The 19,527-nt window shown below is 42.0% G+C and overlaps 1 pseudogene; it reads left to right on the top strand.

Annotated features, from left to right (window-relative positions):
• Positions 1-19,527, top strand: part of LOC101541810 (kinesin-like protein KIF23) — a 97,364-nt pseudogene that overhangs the window by 36,721 nt on the left and 41,116 nt on the right.

Below are 19,527 nucleotides of genomic sequence, written 5' to 3'. Positions count from 1 at the left end.
GATCAAAATGTGGCTTGAAATTATGGCACCATAAAGATTTCCAAGTGGCAGGAGGAGATGGTATGACTAGATACTGAGGACCACAAGGGTTACTAGCTCTCTGGTCTTAATTCCTCATGGTGTAGTGAGAATTAAAGGAGGTAGTGCATGTGAATGTAAAGTGTTTAGTCCACTGGTTGGCTATACTAAGCATCCCATAAAAGGTTGCTAGAAAGTGCTTCTAAATCAAGCAACTCTGGATTTGGTTTTGGTTTTGGGCTACACATGACAATGCTTATTGATCATTCCTGGCAGTGCTTGGGGGGACCATAAGTGGTGCTGGGAATTGAACTAGGTCATGCTCATTCAAGGCAAGTACCTTAGCCACTATATGATTTCTCGGTTCTTTGAATCATATAATCATATAACTGCGATATGGTTCTGTATTCTTCACTCTTGACCTTTGTTATTATAAAAATTAATAAATTATTTGACTACAAAGTCACAAAGTATTACTTATAAGAAATTTGTTCTAGGCTTCGGATGGCTCTGAGGCGGGCCCTGCCCGCCCCCACTCTCCCAGGACCCTCCAGACCCTGTGCCCATGCCCACGCCTCGCTGCTCACTCCCCAACTGCGTCCCCCCTGTCCTGCAGGTAATCTGCCCACGAGGAACTCCTCCTACTCGGCTTCGGACAGCCCCGAGGCGGGCCCTGCCTCCACTTTCGCCCCCACCCCCGCTCTCCCAGGACCCTGCAAACCCTGTGCCCACCCCCAAGCCTCGCTGCTAGCTCCCCAACTGCATTGCCCCTGTGTACTGTGTACTGAGCACTGCCAGTGTCCCAAGTGGTTACCGTGGGCATGGCCTGTATCTCAGGGGGCATGGTCTCAAAAAAGACGTGGCTTCTTGCTGGAGTGGCAGCCACTCACGTGGCTGCAGTTATTATTTTTTTAGCATAATCTATATAACCTGTTCCTTTGAAAAAAATACCCTGGCCGGGGCCGGAGTGATAGCACAGCAGGTAGGGCGTTTGCCTTGCATGCGGCCGACCTGGGTTCGATCCCCGGCATCCCATATGGTCCCCCAAGCACTGCCAGGAGTAATTCCTGAGTGAAAAGCCAGGAGTAACCCCTGTGCATTGCTGGGTGTGACCCAAAAAGCAAAAAAAGAAAAAAAAAGAAAAGAAAAAAAGAAAAAATACCCTGGCCATCCCAGTCACTCTATGTCAGTAGTATATTAGCTTATTCTACCTTCACAAAAACTATCTGTGAACAATAGAAACTTTTCAAGGAGAGCATAGACTTAAACGCTCACTAGAGGCCCCACATATATCAGGATGAATGCCTGAGAGTAAGGAAGAATTCTAGAATAGGTACAATGCTACCATTATCAGTTTAGCACAAAACAAGCTCCTCCTCCCCCAGCAAGAGGGAATAGGGATAAACAATTAGAACATTTCAACTCTATACTTCCATACCAATATGAAGAAACAATGAAAATCCCCTCCACCCTCCACGAAGAGAGGATGAAGGAAAGATTCCTGAAGTCTCAACAGGGGTTGCCCACCTATACGACCTTTCAGAAAAAGAATTCAGAGAGGAAAACTTGAGGAGAGTAGATGTACTCCAAGCAACCATGGAACAGACATCCAATAAACTAAGGGAGGATATAAATGAAGCATTGGAGGGGTCCACCAAAAAATGCAGGATGAAATGAGAGCAGAAATTTCAAAGCTACGCATGGAAGTCACACAAATAAAGGAATCGGTAGATGAATTAAAAATCTCAGTAGGAGCCCTCAACAGTAGAATGACTACAGCCAAAGACAGAATCAGCGAGCTCGAAGATGAGCCGCACAAAGCTTGCAGGCAACAACAAATAATGGCAAAAGACCTCAAAATGGCCCTAGAGTGAATCAGAGTCCTAGGGGAGGACCTCAAAAGGAATAACATAAGAATCATTGGAGTACCAGAAGCACAGGGAAGTAACCCCAATGAAAAAAGCACAGTGAAAGACATCATTGCTAAGAAATTCCCAGAGCTGGAGGAGGCAGGCATCCAGATCCAAGGAGCCTGAAGAGTACCAGCAAAAAGAGACCCGAATAAAAAGACTCCAAGGCACATCATAGTCAGAATGATGGATGCTGTGGATAGAGACACAATACTGCAAGCAGCAAGGTCAAAGAAGGAAATCACATACAAAGGAGCACCCCTTAGATTTACAGCAGACCTATCAGAGGAAACCCTCCAAGCCCGAAGACAATGGTGGGACATAGTGAAAAAACTCAACAAAATGAACGTATCACCAAGAATACTTTATTCGGCTAAACTCTCACTCAAACTCGAAGGAACCATACACTATTTCACGGATAAACAACAGCTCAGGAACTTCATAGACTCAAAACCAGACTTAAAAGAAGGACTAAAGGGGCTATTGTAAGACAAGGAAGAACCCCACAAGAACAACAAACCCCAAAGGAAGATGACACTAAACCCCATGACAATAATCTCTCTCAATGTCAACGGCCTAAATGCACCAATAAAGAGACAAGAGTGGCAAAATGGATCCAGAAACTAAACCCAACATTCTGCTGCCTGCAAGAAACACACCTGAACAATCAGAACAAACACAGACTCAAAGTCAAAGGATGGAAGACAATCCTGCAGGCAAATAGCTCCCTCATAAAAGCTGGGGTGGCCATACTAGTATTCGACAACATAGATTTTTGGGTTGAAAAAGATTCGAAGAGACAGTGAAGGTCATTTTCAATTTATCAAGGGATATGTACAACAGGAAGAAATCACACTCTTAAACGTATACGCACCTAATGAACGACCAGCTAAATACTTAAAACAACTCTTAACAGACTTTAAAGAGGACATTGCTAGCAGCATAATAATAGTTGGAGACTTCAACACTGCCTTATCACCTCTAGATAGATCGACAAGAACAAAACTCAGCAAGGAAACACTGAATCTGAAAGAAGAAATGGAATACAAAGGCCTAATAGACTTATACAGGGCTTTATACCCCAATAATAAAGAATAAACATTCTTTTCCAGTGCACATGGAACATTTTCCAGGATAGATCATGTACTGGGCCACAAAAATTACCTCAATAGAATCAGAAAAATAGAAATTGTATCAACTATCTTTTCAGACCACAATGCGCTGAGGATAGAAGTTAATCACACACAGACACGGAGAACCAAAGCAAACATCTGGAAATTAAACAGCTCAGTGTTAAACAATGAGTGGGTCAGGAAGGAAATCAAGGAAGAAATCAAGAGATATCTGCAAACAAACGAGAATGAAGACACGAGCTACCAAAACCTATGGGACACAGCTAAAGTCGTGTTAAGGGGAAAATTTATAGCTCTGCAAGCTTTCCTTAGGAAGGAAGAAAGGGCCTACATAGATAGCTTGACTTCACAGCTCAAGTTCTTAGAAAAGGACCAGAAAAAGGAACCCAAACCTGACGAAAGGAAAGAAATAATAAAAATTAGAGCAGAAATTAATGACATGGAAACCCAGAAAACAATCTGAAAGGTCAATGAAACCAAGAGATGGTTCTTTGAGAAAATAAACAAGATTGATAAACCACTAGCAAGACTCACAAAGAAAGAGAGAGAGAGAACCCTAATAAACCGAATCAGAAATTAAAAGGGGGACATCACGACAGAAGCCAAGGAGATTCAAAAGATCAGCAGAGACTACTTTGAAAGTCTGTATGCCACAAAACAAGAGAACCTAAAAGAAATGGATGAATTCCTTGATTCCTACAATCTCCCAAGACTGAACCAAGAAGACCTGGAATACCTGAATAGACCCATTAATATCAAGGAAATCGAAACTGTAATCAAAAGTCTCCCCAAAAACAAGAGCCCAGGTCCAGACGGATTCACTGGCAAATTCTTCCAAACATTTAAAGAGAACCTGTTGCCAGTTCTCCTCAAGGTTTTCCAGGAAATTGAAAAAACAAGAACCCTCCCAAACAGTTTCTATGAGGCACATATCTCCCTAATACCAAAAGCAAACAAAGACACCACAAAAAAAGAAAACTATAGACCAATATCCCTGATGAATACCGATGCAAAGATCCTCAACAAAATATTAGCAAATAGAATCCAACAACTCATTAAAAAGATCATACACCATGACCAGGTGAGATTCATTTCAGGGATGCAAGGATGATTTAACATTAGGAAATCAATCAACATAATCCGTCATATCAACAAAAGTAAAGATAAAAACCATATGATCATATCAATAGATGAATAGAAAGCTTTTAACAAAATCCAACATCCGTTCATGGTGAAAACTCTCACCAAAATGGATTTTGGAGGAACTTTCCTCAAGATAGTCAAAGCCATCTACCACAAACCTATGGCATGTATTATCCTCAATGGGGAAAAGGTAAGAGCCTTTCCTCTAAGATCAGGGACAAGACAAGGATGCCCACTCTCACCACTTCTCTTCAATATAGTACTGGAAGTACTTTTAATAGCTGTTAGGCAAGAAAAAGATATTAAGGGCATCCAGGTAGGAAAAGAAGAAATCAAACTCTCACTATTTGCAGACGATATGATATTCTATCTAGAGAAGCCTAAAACCTCTACTAAGAAACTCTTAGAAACAATAGACTTGTACAGTAAAGTTGCAGATTATAAAATCAATACCCAAAAATCCATGGCCTTCCTATTTGCAAACAATGAGATAGAGGAAAGGGGCATGAAAAAAGCAATCCCATTCACAATCGTGCCCCAGAAAATCAAGTACCTTGGAATCAGCTTAACTAAAGAAGTAAAGGACCTCTACAAAGAAAACTATAAAACGCTACTCCATGAAATAAAAGAGGGCATGAGGAAATGGAAACATATCCCTTGCTCATGGATAGGGAGAATCAACATTGTCAAAATGGCAATACTCCCCAAAGCATTATACAAATTCAACGCGATCCCTATAAAAATACCCATGAAATTCTTCAAAGAAATGGACCAAGCAATCCTGAAATTCATACGGAACAACAAACGCCCACGGATAGCTAAAACAATTCTTGGGGAAAAAGATGATGGGAGGTATCACCCTCCCCAACCTTAAACTTTACTACAAAGCAGTAACAATTAAAACAGCATGGTATTGGAACAAAGGCAGACCTGCAGACCAGTGGAACAAGTTGGAATATCCCTACACACAACCTCAAATGTATGATCATCTAATCTTTGATGAGGGAGCAAGAAATGTGAAGTGGAACAAGGAAAGTCTCTTTAACAAACGGTGCTGGCATAACTGGACAACCACATGCAAAAAAATGGGCTTAGACCTCGACCTGACACCATGCACAAAAATCAGATCAAAATGGATTAAAGATCTCAACATCAGACCACAATCCATAAGGTACATCGAAGACAAGGTCGGCAAAACCCTCCATGATATTGAAGCTACAGGTATCTTCAAAGATGACATGCAACTGACCAACCAAGTGGAAACAGAGATAAACAAATGGGACTATATTAAACTAAGAAGCTTCTGCACCACAAAAGATACAGTGACCAAAATACAAAGGCAATCTACAGAATGGGAAAGGATATTCAACCAACACCCATCCAATAAGGGGTTGATATCAAGGGTATATAAAGCACTGGCTGAATTCTACAAGAAGAAAACATCCAACCCCATCAGAAAATGGGGCAAAGAAATGAACAGAAAATTTTCCAAGGAAGAGATACAAATGGCCAAAAGGTACATGAAAAAATGCTCTGCATCACTAATCATCAGGGAGATGCAGATCAAAACAACTATGAGATACCACCTCACACCACAAAGAATGGCACACATCCAAAAGAACAAAAGCAACTGCTGTTGGAGAGGATGTGGAGAGAAGGGGACCCTTCTCCACTGCTGGTGGGAATGCCGACTGGTCCAGCCCCTTTGGAAAACAAAATGGACGATTCTCAAAAAATTAGATATTGAGCTCCCATTTGATCCAGCAATACCACTTCTGGGAATATATCCTGGAGAAACCAAAAAGTATAGTCGAAATGACATCTGCACTTATATGTTCATCGTGGCACTGTTTACAATAGCCAGAATCTGGAAAAAACCCAAGTGCCCAAGAACAGATGACTGGTTAAAGAAACTTTGGTACATCTATACAATGGAATACTATGCAGCTGTAAGAAAATATGAAGTCATGAACTTTGCATATAAGTGGATCACCATGGAAAGTATCATGCTAAGTGAAATGAATCAGAAAGAGAGGGACAGACATAGAAAGATTGCACTCATCTGTGGAATAGGAGACTCCTACAGAGTAGGAGACTAACACCCTAGAATAGCAGTATATAATATCAGGAGGTTGGCTCCATGGCTTGGAAGCTGGCCTCACATGCTGGGGGAATGGTAGCCCGGATAGAGTAGGGAACACCAAATAAAATGTGGTTGGGGACCCCGCACGAGAAGAGAGAAGCATACTGAAAGTAGACTAGAGACAGAATACGATGGCCGCTCAATACCCCTATCACAAACCACAACACCCAAAAGGAGAGAGAACAAAATGGAATGCCCTGCCACAGAGGCAGGGTGGGGTGGGGGTGGGGGACGGGAGTGGAGGGTGGGAGGGATACTGGGTTCATTGGTGGTGGAGAATGGACACTGGTGGAGGGATTGGTTCTCAAACATTCTATGAGGGAAACACAAGGACAAAGATGGGTAAATTTGTAACTGTACCCTCATGGTGACTCACTTATTAAAAAATTAAAAAAATATAAAATAAAAGAAATTTGTTCTAGACTCACTGTTTTAGACTTGTGGGTTTGTGTGTGTGTGTGTGGTGTTGTTTGTTTTTGTTTTGGGGCCGTGATCAGATATTATTGCTGGAGTGCAGGTCTCAGGGGACCATATGGAGTGCTGGGGATTGAACCCATGTAGGACACAGGCAAGGCAAAACTCTACCTGCTGTACTATTGCTGCACTATCACACCAACCCTTGTTTTTGTTTTGGGGTCACACCTGTCAGTGCTCAGTTCTTACTCCCAACTGCACTAAGGAACCACTCCTGGCAGAGTTTGGGGACCTTGTGGGGTGCTGGGGATCTAGACCTGGACCTGCTGCATTCAAGGCAAGTGACCTCCTCTCTGTACTAGCTCTCTGGCCCCTCTAGACTCACTATTTTGGTAAACATTTGTTGACTGTTAGGGTCCTGTTTTAGGTGCTGGAATAAGTGGTTGAAGACAGAGCCCCTGCTCTTATAGAGCTTTTAGTATCATGTCAAAGACCAGATAATGGGAAAACTCTTTAGTACCACAAGTATATATACGTTCTTTTAGCAAACTCTCCCTGAAAACATTTATCTTTTGGCCATACTTTAAAATTTTACTTTGCAAATACTATATTCATAAGACAATTTGTTGGTTTGAATATACTTAAGATATTCAAATCACTCCTAGTGGGGCTTCAGGGACCATATGAACTCAATCTTACAAATCATTTACATCCTGCTTTATAATTGTCTTTGTGATCTTTCTTTTAGAAAAAAAGAATAAATCTCTATAAGCCAGCTATCCTTGGTAGATCTTGCTGGAAGTGAAAGAACTGGACAAAAGCAGAAGGAAGTAGATTATGTGAAGCAGGTGAGCTAAGCATTGTTCTTATTCATTGCTAAAACTTTCTGAACACGGGGTTGGAGTGATAGCACAGCGGGTAGGACATTTGCCTTGCACATGGCCGACCCGGGTTCGATTCTCATCATCCCATATGGTCCCCTAAGCACTGTCAGGAGTGATTACTGAGTGCAAAGCCAGGAGTAACCCCTGTGCATTGCCGGGTGTGACACCCCCCAAAAATAAAACTTTCTGAACACTTGTAGTGCAATTTCTCACTTGCTTTTTGGAAGCGATAAGTATAATTATCTTCAATTTGGTAATTTGGAAGCTCGGGTTAGTGGCCAGTGCATTTTTTTTAATTTTATGATTTGGCATCAATACAGCAATTGATTTCTTCTAAGAAAGAAAAAGTGATTAAAACAAGTACTATTCATAAGGCTAGGGAAATAGCTCAAAGTGTCATCTCAAATCCCTGATGATACAAGGCCCAGGTCTTATTTTGATCCCACTTAGACTTCTGAACCCTCCTGGTGGCCCCCAGCACCATTGTGGAAGTCCTTTCTCACCCCCAGAAAATTACGTTCGTATTGAAAGAGTCCTTTAGAACCATTACTGGTATAGTCAATACTAGGTCCTTAAAATCAAGTGACTTAGCAGATCATTCAATGTACACAGTAGTGGAAAAACAATGAACAAAAGAGAATTGAAGGGAAGTAATCTATGTGTTTTTGTTAAGTCTAAGGTTAATAACACTTGTCGAGTACCTTGTGTATGTGTGGAATTGGACATAGGAGGAGGGAGCCCTTCCCCAGAGTCCAGTGCAAGAGATAGGCAGGCGATGGGCTGCTTCAGGAGAGGGCCTGGGAGCCACACAGGTTTCTTGGGGCGAATCTGATGAGGGTGTGTGCATGAAGAGGGCCTACTGGGAGAATTCATGGGGATGACACTTAAATGAAGACATCAGCCTGCCCTCAAAGTCAATGCAGGTTTAGCAATTTACACAGATCTTCAGTATAAAAAATTAGCATACCTGGGGCAAGTCTAGGATATGAAAAGCAATTAATTGAGATAATAAGCAGTTTTATGGCCTGGAGGCAGAAGTCAGGCTTCACAGATCACTAGTTAGGAAACAGAGCCACCTGGATGTTGAAAGTAAGGAAAAGGACAGATCAGGATCTTGATAAGGAAAAGAGCATTTTAAGGTGTAGGTGGGGGCAATTCATAGAGTTTGTGCTGAATTTATTTTATCCAAGTAGCAATACCCTAGTAATTGAAAGTAACAGAGATTAAACAATTCCTAGTGAAAGCAACGGAGGCTGCAGTCCATAGAACTCTGATCTGAGGGTGCTAAGGAAGAAGAAGACTAATATGGGGAAGGTGAACAAAAAAATCTGATCTGGAGAATAAAAAATCTGCTGTCTTGTTTCATTTTCTGGATCTAAGTTTTATAATAATAATAATTTTAATAATTAATTGGATGCAGAGGGACATAGACTTGGAAGAAGAGAGATCTGAGTTGAGGATTATAGGCCCAGGTTTTGCCAATAGAGAAATGGTTGAAGTAATGTGGGAGAAAAGGTTATTTATGTGGCCAGAGAGATAGTACAGTGAGTAGGACTTTTTATTTTAGTTTTTAAATAAGGCTTTACATAAATATCTGCCAGGACTAATAAAAATGTCAAGTAGTATTGGTGTTAGAGCAATAGTACAGAGGGTAGGGTGTTTGCCTTGCACTCAGCCAAACCGGGTTCGATTCCCAGTATCTCATATGGTCCTCTGAGCACTGCCAGGAGTGATTCCTGAGTGCAGAGCCATGAGTAACCCCTGTGAATTGCCAAGTGTGACCCAAAAAGCAAAAAAACAAACAAACAAAAAGTCAAGTAGTATAGACAAATATGTTTTTTGGGTTTTTTTTGGTTTTTTTGTTGTTGTTTTTTTGCTTTTTGGGTCACACCTGGCGATGCACAGGAGTTACTCCTGGCTCTGCACTCAGGAATTATTCCTGGCGGTGCTCAGGGGACCATATGGGATGCTGGGAATCGAACCTGGGTCGACTGCGTGCAAGGCAAATGCCCTACCCGCCGTGCTATCACTCCAGCCCCTACACAAATATCTTGATCAGCAATAAACTATAAAAATTATTTTAAATTTTATTATTTATTAAATTTATTTCTTTTTACTTTTTAAATTTCTATTTGTCTTTTGGGCTATACCCAGCAGTACTCAGGGCTTCCTCCTGGTTCTACAGTTAAGGATTACTCATGGCAGGGCTCAGGTGATGCTGGGAATTGAACCCCAGTTAGCTGCATGACAGGCAAGCACCCTACCCACCGTACTGTCTCTCTGAACCCCTCCAAAAAATCACATTTTAAAAATCATATTTTAGGGGGATAGGGCTCTGGCCTTGCAAAAATGTGTGGTTTCTTTTGATGAAATAGATAGTATAGAGGTTAAAATGGTGTCTTCTCTATCTATTTTTCTGCCAGGTTACATTAATTGGTCATTGATGACACTGAGGACTAGCATGGAGGTCCTGAGAGACAATCAAATACGTGGAACTAAGAAGGTAAGCAATAACTTATAATTTTTTGTATAATATAAGAAAAAAATTTTGAGAGTAAATTCAAGTCATTATTTTAAAGTTGTCCATAGTGTTTGAAGTATATAATGTTTACACTAGTCCCACCACCAAAGTCCCTTTCTCCCCATAAATGTCCCTAGGTCCCTTTCATCCCTCCTATATACCTGCCCCTTTTGCAGGTATATGACAAATTTCACATTACTTGTTCCAATAAAATGGATAAATAAAATATAGAATTATCAGAAAATAAATTTAAAAGTTCATATGTGATGATTGCTATGTTTTTAACCTTTTATTTCCTAGTAGAAGACAATCATATCCACCATTTTTGAGTACCATACTCAGTGCCACATGTTGGTAAGTTTGTCCTGTGCTTTAAAAGAGTTCTTTCGGGGGCTGGAGCGATAGCACAGCGGGTGGGGCGTTTGCCTTGCACTCGGCTGACCCAGGTTCGATTCCCAGCATCCCATATGGTCCCCTGAGCACCACCAGGAGTAATTCCTGAGAGAAGAGCCAAGAGTAACCATTGTGCATCGCCGGGTGTGACCTAAAAAAGCAATTAATTAATTAATTAATTAAATAAAAGAGCTCTTTAATGCTTCTTGCAAAACTGAATTTTATGCTGTTAATTCTCTAAACTGTTGCCTACCCATTAAGGTCTGTATGGCTCCTTCAGAGCTTGTTGGATATTAGCCCTAAGTGTTTTAAGCCTCATCAGTGAATTGTCCCCTTTTTTCCTCCCAGAGAAGCTTACCATGCTCTTGCTAGCATCCCTAATTTAGTTAAAAGTTTATCTTTAACCTTTCCTTTGTGTTTTACTTCTCATTGTCTCAGTCCCCCAAGTCAGTCTTGATTACTTATAAGCTAAAACTTTCTGGTAGTTCTGGACTTTGTTTTTGTAGTGATTTGTATTTGAAGCACTGTGTATTTGTACTTGCTTTTCTATTTTTCCTATAACCTTTTTATATTTTACTATAGAGCAGTGTTCTTTGGTTAAACACAGAAAGACCATTAATGCTATGTTCCCAATATCTGGGAGTTGATCAACTCTAAAATATATCTATTTCTGGGTATTGGTCATACTTGACTGATACTTCAGTTGTTATAGTTCCTAACACCCCAAAAGGGAGGTCCTGCCATGGGACTGGGATGGACCCAGGGCGAGTGGTGAAGCTACTCTGGCATCAAAATAGGACAGTCTAGAAAGCATAAATGCATGGTCTTGATGCAAGCTGTTTTCACTTAAGAGGCAGGATCTCCATGGGGAAAGACAAGCTGAACTGGTCTGAGGAGACTTAGTCTGGGATTTACGGTAAAAGCATTGCTTGCTCTCAGAGCCCAGAGAACTAAGTTTTGGGATATTTGTCTCTTAGTGTGTTTATCCAAACAACTGCAAGTACTGGTAAGAAGTAAACTTAATTGTTTAACATATACAACTAGAAGGAAAGACAAAAGCAATGTAGATGTCACTGGGAGACAGAGTGTCTCCTTGAGTTCATGTCCTTAAGAGAATTGCCTCTGCCAAATGTTTTATCTCTAAATCACCAATCACACCTAGGCCCTATACCTCAATTCTCCTCAGATGTTCTACAAGTAGCATCTCTGCTTTAAATGGGCCATTTTCACCATCAGGCTGTGGTCCCCCGTCTCTCTGTATCTCTGTATCTCTGCTGGGAGGCCTGGGGAGGACAGGAGGTGACTCTCGACCACTGAACACACGTGTTGCACAACACTCACATATTTTATTACTTTACAAAAGCTGAACAATAATCTAACTGAATATAATATTCTTGGTGAGGTGTTCATTTCATTGAAATTTTTAACTATATCACTTCAACCTCTTTTGACTCTCAGAATCTCATTTGATATATCTGCTGAGACTATTATGGGCTTTCCTTTGTATGTAAGGTCCTTTTTGATCTTGCTATTTTAAGTATTCTGACTATCTTTTGATTGTGTCATTTTGAGTACAATATGTCATGGGATTTTCCTAATTCGGTCTATTTTCACTGGGACTCTTTGAGCCTTTTGAATCTCAGTGCTTGTATTCCTCAACTCTGGTAAGTTATTATAGATGATTTGTTTAACTATCATTTCTTTTTCAAAATTTTATTTTTATAAAATTGTTCACAGTAATTGATTACATTTAATATTCAAACACCATCATTACACCTTCCCACCACCATATTTCAAATGTTTCCATCCTGAACCTCAAATCCTGCCTCCAAAGCAGAACCAAAGTAATTTGCTTTGTATTTCTTGTTATAAATAATCTGCTAAAATGATCCAAAACATACTGGGGATTTTGGTGGTGGAATATGGGCACTGGTGAAGGGATGGTGTTTGAATATTGTATAACTGAGACATAAACCTGAGAACTTTGTAACTTTCCACATGGTGATAAAATACAAATTAATATATATATATATTAAAAAATGATCCAAAACAGTTTCAAAGAGGAAAGTGTGTTATGATTATTATATTTCACTAAAGAGCCACTAAGCTCTTCTATAAGAGATTAGTAACATATCGTTAAAGGTTGAAACTTGTGAGCTTATATATGTGTGTATATATCTATATCTATATTTATCTATCAAATTTCTATATATTTGCCCCTAAGATTGGTTGATTTCTACTTTAAACTCCATCAAATGTGATGTGCTACTCTTGGTATATCAGTGGTATAAAGTATGAGATTTTGCATGGCTACAAATGCAGCCGCGTGGTCCAGGAATAGATTATCTCATGGATGATCCTTGTCTGAGTGTGTGGAGATTGGCTGTGAGCATGGTGGTGATTAAGTTCTGGAGATTTTTGGCTCCTGGGGCTGGCTCCATTAGGGTGAGGAGGGAAACTCACTAGACCCCCTCTTGGATGCCCTGAAACAGCCTGGCATGGGGTCTAGAGGCATCTTTATGACATATCATTCTGTGCTCTTTTCCAAGAGATTTATTGTTGAGTCTTTAACTATTGTTTCTTCATCACATCTGCCTTCTTTTTTCTTTTTTTTTTCTTTTTCTTTTTTTTTGCCTTCTTTTTTCTTAGAAACTCTGATGATCCTAATATTGTTCCTCTTGAACTCATCCCATAATTCTCTGTTATGCTATTCATTTCAGACTATTTTCTACCTCCTGCAATTTCACAGTGGTTTCCTTCTCATCATGGAGTTCCTTGATCTCTTGCTCAGCTGCTCTTATTTTGCCATTCAGAACCTCTGTTGAGGTTATTGTATCACTTACCCTGCTACTCATTTCTGATTGTAGTAGTTTTTGCATTTTGACTCATACTTCCTTGTGCTTTGCTACTCCTGTACCCTAGTTTCATGGATTTAGTTAAATACCTTCATCACGGTGTCACTAACATCATTGTTGGAGGATTTGCTGAGCTGGTTCGTGTAGTTTGTGTCTCTGGTGATAGTTTAGCTCATTGAGCTTGTGGGCTTCTACATGTTTTCCACATTGTTTTTTCAATCTGTGCAGGCTGTGAGTGTTTATAGTTAATGTTGGGGAACAGTTTTCCCCAATGCTGCCCGGACTTGTGCACTGGGTTCAGGCAGATGCAGGGTGAAGGAGAAACACCCTCCAGGAGCAGCCGGTGACTGTTCACTTTACTGCCAAATACACACATTTTATAGAGGGTCTTGGCTTGCAGGAAGGTCCAGTTACATAAAGTTTAACATTAATGGCCTATCACCTTTCCTACTCTGCTGTACCCTGGTCCAATCCCAATCAAGGCTAGATGCTGCAGTTAAGATGACTTGCTAAACATACGTGACAGTTTCTGTATCTTGGAATCATGTGACTAGGAGGTCGAGTGAGGCTCAAGGCTGGACATCTGGTGCTGGCACCCTGTTCTTATCACCTTTGCCCAGACATTCTCATACATATTTTGTTCTTGGCTCACACCCAGTGGTACTTGGGACTTACTCACTGGATCTGTGCTCCTGGATCACCTGTGGTGAAACTGAGAAGACCATATGTGGTGCTGAAGATTGAACCTGGGTCACCTACATGAAAGACAAACACCTTTCCCGCTGTACTCTCTCCAGCCCCTCCCTTATGTTTTTGAATTTGAATGTATTTTATAGATGGTTCCATATTGAGAATAAAAGTTAACCCATCTGTTCAAGAAGTACTTTGTTGGAGAAGGACAAGTATGCATGATTGTGTGAATTCAAAGGCTGAAGATTATGAAGAGAGCCTGGTAACTTCAATTTGTTTATCCTAATTATTGTTTTGTCAGTATTTTTATAGAAAGCACAAATAACTTAAATGTGAAAATAACATTTTGAATATTTAGAAAAGTTGAAGCAGAAACATAGTTACAGAAGTGAACTAATGATACATTTTTTATTTAATTTGATAATTTCTGAAGAACTTTGATATATATGTATATATTTGTGTGTGTTTATGTTTAATTATTATGCAAAAGAAACCAAATAACGTTACATTTGTTATGAATCTTAGCAAGTCATGAGATTTTCAGAAGTGACTCAAGAAGTTGAAGTGAAAAGACCAGTAGACAAGGCCATATGTAGTTTAACAGCTGGAAGACGGTACAGAAATCAGGTTCAGGCTGGTCCAATTGGAGACGGTATGATTAGATGTCACATCATTTGCTTGCAATTTATCACCATGTGTTTCTCTTCTTTGAGAGGTAGGGGGTGAGCTTGGGGGGGCCCACACCCAGCAGTACTCAGGGATTAACTTGGGTTCTGTGTTCAGGGATCACTCATGACAGTGCTCAGGAGACTATGTGTGGTGCCAGGGATGGAACCGGGGCTGGCTGCATGCAAGACAAGTGTCTTAACCTTTGTGCTATCTCTCAGGCCCCACAGTTTATGTCTCTTTTTCATTTTGGTCTTGTATCACACAAGGCTATTGGTTCAGTATTGGGGTTCACTCCCAGCAGTACACATGGCCATGTGGTACCAGGGATTGAACCTGGGCCTCCTGTGTGCAAGTGATGTGCTCCAGCCCCCTAAGCTATCTCTTCTTCTCCTTTCCTTTATAATAGGGGCTACTGGAGGTAGGGGCCACTCTTGGGGCTCCCAGCTACTTGTCAGGGGCCAGCAGGGCCATAACCAGCAGTGCTTGTGGGACCAGATGCTGCCAGGGAGTCACCCAGTATCTTCACCTAAGCTCTCTAGCACTTAGACTCTCCCCTCTACCCCTCTTTTTTCTTTTCATCTACTTCTTTTAAAGGAATTGCATCCTTTCCCCTTAAGAAATAAGTTCTTAAGGATGGGGAAAATGCTGAAGCCTCAGGTTTGAGACTCAACACTCCATGGTCCTGAACACATACCAATGGGCATGACCCCCAGACAGAGAAACCAGGTGCCAAGAAAAAAGCCTGAGCCAAAACTGTCACTGTCACATCACTTTCATCCCATTGTTCATCGATTTACTCGAGCAGGCGCCAGTAATGTCTCCATTCATCCCAGTCTTGAGCTTGTAGCAACCTCTCCTTACTCATTTTTCCCAACAATTGGTGGCTTTTTTCAGGGTCAGGGCAATGAGACCTGTTATTGTTACTGTATTTGGCATATCGAATATGCCATGGGGAGCTTGCCAGGATCTTCCGTGCAGGCGGGATACTCTCGGTAGCTTGCCAGGTTTTTTTGAGAGGCATATTTCCTTTTATGATGATGTGTCCAGGAATATGTTTACTCATGCATGAGGCTCAGCCTGAGCATGTGGAAAGCAGCCTGGAGCATGGCAGAGGTGGGGTAGTGGAGGTCGACTGCTGGGGCTGGGTCCCTTGGGGTGGGGAGAGCTCTCACCCGCCCCCCTCTGGGACACCCCTGGTGCAGAGTCTGGTGGCATGGTTATGGGAGCCTCATTTTATGCTCCCTTCCAGGAGAAGCAGCTGTGAGTTCTGGAGAGTGGCTGATGAAGAGATTATCTGGTGCTGGCAGGAGGTGGCTTATGGGTGTGACCCCTGGGTTGCTGGAGATTGGGGAAAGCATGCAGAGAATCTATGTTCCCAGGTCCTGTTGAGCCCAGAATCCATGATCACAAAGTTCCACATTATCTGGGATCCGTGGAACTTCACTCATGTGTGAGGCTCGGCCCGAGCATGTGGGAAGCAGCCTGGAGTGTGGCAGCGGTTGGGTAGTGGAAGTCGACTGCCAAGAGTGGGTCCCTTGGGGTGGGGAGGGCTCTCACCCACCCCCTCTGGGGCGCCTCTGGCTCAGAGTTCAGTGGTATGGTGGTGGGGCCTCATTTTATGCTCCCTTCCAGGAGAAGCAGCTGTGAATTCTGGAGGGTGGCCAATGAGGAGATTATCTGGCACCGGCAGGAGGTGGCATAGATGAAAAACTTGAATCTACAAACTCAAAATTTACACCAGCTTGGCCCTCATCTCCTCCTTTGTCCACCCATGACTTTGGCCTCCCTGGGTGGGGAAGTGGCTCGATACCACCAAATGCGGTGGCAAGAGAAAGCCGTGGGGGTTGCCAGTTGCCCACAGAGACGAGGTGGCTGCAGTTTTCCAGCATCACATCTCTGTCCTCTGAGCAGGACCTACTACCTCTCATCCTGATTAAACTCCACAGTCACATTCTTCAAAACATGAACCAAAATATAAATTTATTTGTTTCATTTAAGTCCCCCCACCTTCTCCTGTTTATTTAGGTGTTTATTGTTGGGGTTTTTTGGGGGGGGTTTTGGGGGGGGCCTCACCTATCTGCACTAAGGGGCCATCCCTGGCTCTGTGCTCAGGACTCATCCCTGGCTGTTCTTGGGGCACATGCAAAGCCAGAGTCCTTGGCCCGTGGTTATGATGACTGCCATAGTTGCTGCAGTCTCTAGGAGTAGTGTACCACTAGGTGGCGTGCACTTGAAATTCATCATTTTGGAGTTGGAGATCACAAATTCATACTTGCCATGGAAGACAGAGCAGGGCATCAGACCTCTTAGCTTCTATCTCAAGGTACTCTACCACTGAGACACATCTCTAGACCTCTGTGACATTTATTTTATTTTATTTTATTTTATTTTATTTTATTTTATTTTATTTTATTTGGAGGTGGAATAGAATTGGGCAACTGGCAGTGCTTTTCTCTTTGTTCTGTGCCCAGGAATCACTCCTGGGGGGCTCAGGGGTTCATTTGGGATTCCAGGGATCTAAGTGACTGACCACATGTTAGGCAAGTGCCTTAACCCTTGTACTAGCTCGCCAGCCACTAAAGAAGTATTAGTCCACTAGAGAAGGTACATAATTAATTGAATGGGGGTCTTAATCTCAGTGTTGAACTTGTTCAGGAAAGTTCTTCTCCTGTGTAACTCCCTTCCCCCTCCGCCCCACCCCTTGGCAGTGCTCAGGACTCTTGGCAGGCCTTGGGGATGCCATACGGAGTGCTGGGAATCAAAGCTGGGTTGGATACATACTAGGCAAGAGTTCTACCCACTGTACTATGCTCCATCCCTTCTGTACAACGTTTGTGGGGGTAAGTTTCTATATCAATACAGAACTGCTGGTTACAGATGTGGTTCTACAGAGTTTTCCATCATTACCTTCCTGTGAGATTTTGGGTGTCAATGATGAGTAGACTCTTCCCAACCTGACTGAAGCATTAGAGAAACCACAAAACCTACAGCAAATGATGGTTGATGACAAACAAGGTAAGGGCATTGTAAAATAACAGTGTTGATTTAAAGTTCTGACTGTCTTTATTTGGTGATAGGGGCCCACACCTGGTGCTAGGAGGTACTCCCTAGTTCAGTGTTTGGGGTTTGGCCTTAGTGGTGTTGGGGCACCATGAGAAGCCAGGGACTGAACCTGGGCCTTCTGCATCCAAAGCAAATGCTCATCCCACAGACTTATCCTGGTCTAATGAAAGCTTTTTGTTTTGTTTACCTGCTTATTTTGGTTTGAGGACCATACCCAGTGGTTCCCAGAGCTTATTACTGATTCTGCTCAGGGATCCTTGCTGGCAGTGCTCCTGAACCATATAGTGCCATGTGCAAGGGTTGGGCTGGTGTTGGCCATATGCAAGGCAAGCGCCTTAGGCCCTTTGTTGCCTTTCTGACACAATGAGATGTTTTTGTAGGCAGAAAGAATGGCGAGATAAGTTACTTAGGAATTATATTAGGCTTGAGTAAGCGACCTATGGGAAATGTGGGAATGGATAAAGATCTTGTGACCAATCATCCCATTTTCCCTTGGAGAATGGGAAAGATTACATCATCAGTGCTGACAAAAATTCTGTACTGACAAGTCAGGACGGCATTCCAGGGGCAGGTTGAAACCACAGTTTCAACTGTATTAATACCACAGGTATTAGATCTTGGTGAGTTTAGCATCTGTGCCTCCATTTTGAGCCTTTTCTTTATTGTTTTTGTTTATTTAGCTGTTAGGGGATCACTCCTGGCAGGAATTGGGGACCAGACCATCTAATGTGTAGAGATTAAACTCCTATTGACTGCATGTAAGGCAGATACCGTACTACCCACTGTAGTGTTGCTCCAGCCCCTGGGCATTTTCTTTTCTCTTTTTGAGGGGCTATGCCCAATGGTGCTCAGAACCTACTCCTGGCTCTGCTCTAAGAAATCACTCCTAGAGGGCTCAGGGGACTTATATGGAATATTGGTGACCAAACCCAGTTTGGTTGTGTGCAAGACAAGGGCACTATATTCTGTACTACCTCATCATTTTCTTTTCTATTTTGTTTTTGGCCATACATGGCGATGCTCAGAGGTTATTCCTGGTGCTGCACTGAGGAATTACTCCTGGTGGTGCTGGCGGGGAAAGGGGAGTGGGGCATATTGGATTCCAGGGATTGAACTCGGGTTAGCTGTGTGCAAGGCAAGTGCCCTACCTGCTGTGCTATGACTCTGGCCGCACCACACCATTTTCTTTTAACAGCATAAAATGTGCTTTTGTTTTAAACTGTAAATTTAAAATGAATCTGAGTTTTTTGATGGCATAGATCTTTAGAAAAACTAAAGGTTTACCTTTGCACTTAGCAAGGAGTTTCTTACCCATCTGGTCAGACAGCTGAGCTGCTGGCAGTTCCATGTCCACTATGGTGCCATGATAATCTGACTCCAGGCTGTACCTGATGGTGCTCAGAAGGCCTTGTGGTCACATTTACAAGCAAGGCATATTCCTTAAGTACCTGTGACTTCACCAATTTTTTTTTAATTCAGAGAAAGTAAAATGAAAGAAAAATCTGATTGAGTACTTCTCTCTTTTTAGAGTTAACAGCGATAAATGTTCCTATCACTTATTTAAAGGTTTCTAACATAGTCAATAATTTGGTCTTTGGGTAAATTACTTGATCCTTTATTTCTTAGTTGCCCTGCCCACAGAATGTGAATTGTAATTGTTCTGCTCTAAGGTTGAGAGTATATGAATGGCA

The sequence above is a fragment of the Sorex araneus genome, chromosome 8 (assembly GCF_027595985.1).
Source record: "Sorex araneus isolate mSorAra2 chromosome 8, mSorAra2.pri, whole genome shotgun sequence".
NCBI classification, from domain to species: domain Eukaryota; kingdom Metazoa; phylum Chordata; class Mammalia; order Eulipotyphla; family Soricidae; genus Sorex; species Sorex araneus.
The sequence above is the reverse complement of the archived record's forward strand: the minus strand, read 5'-3'. Positions and strand labels throughout refer to the sequence as shown.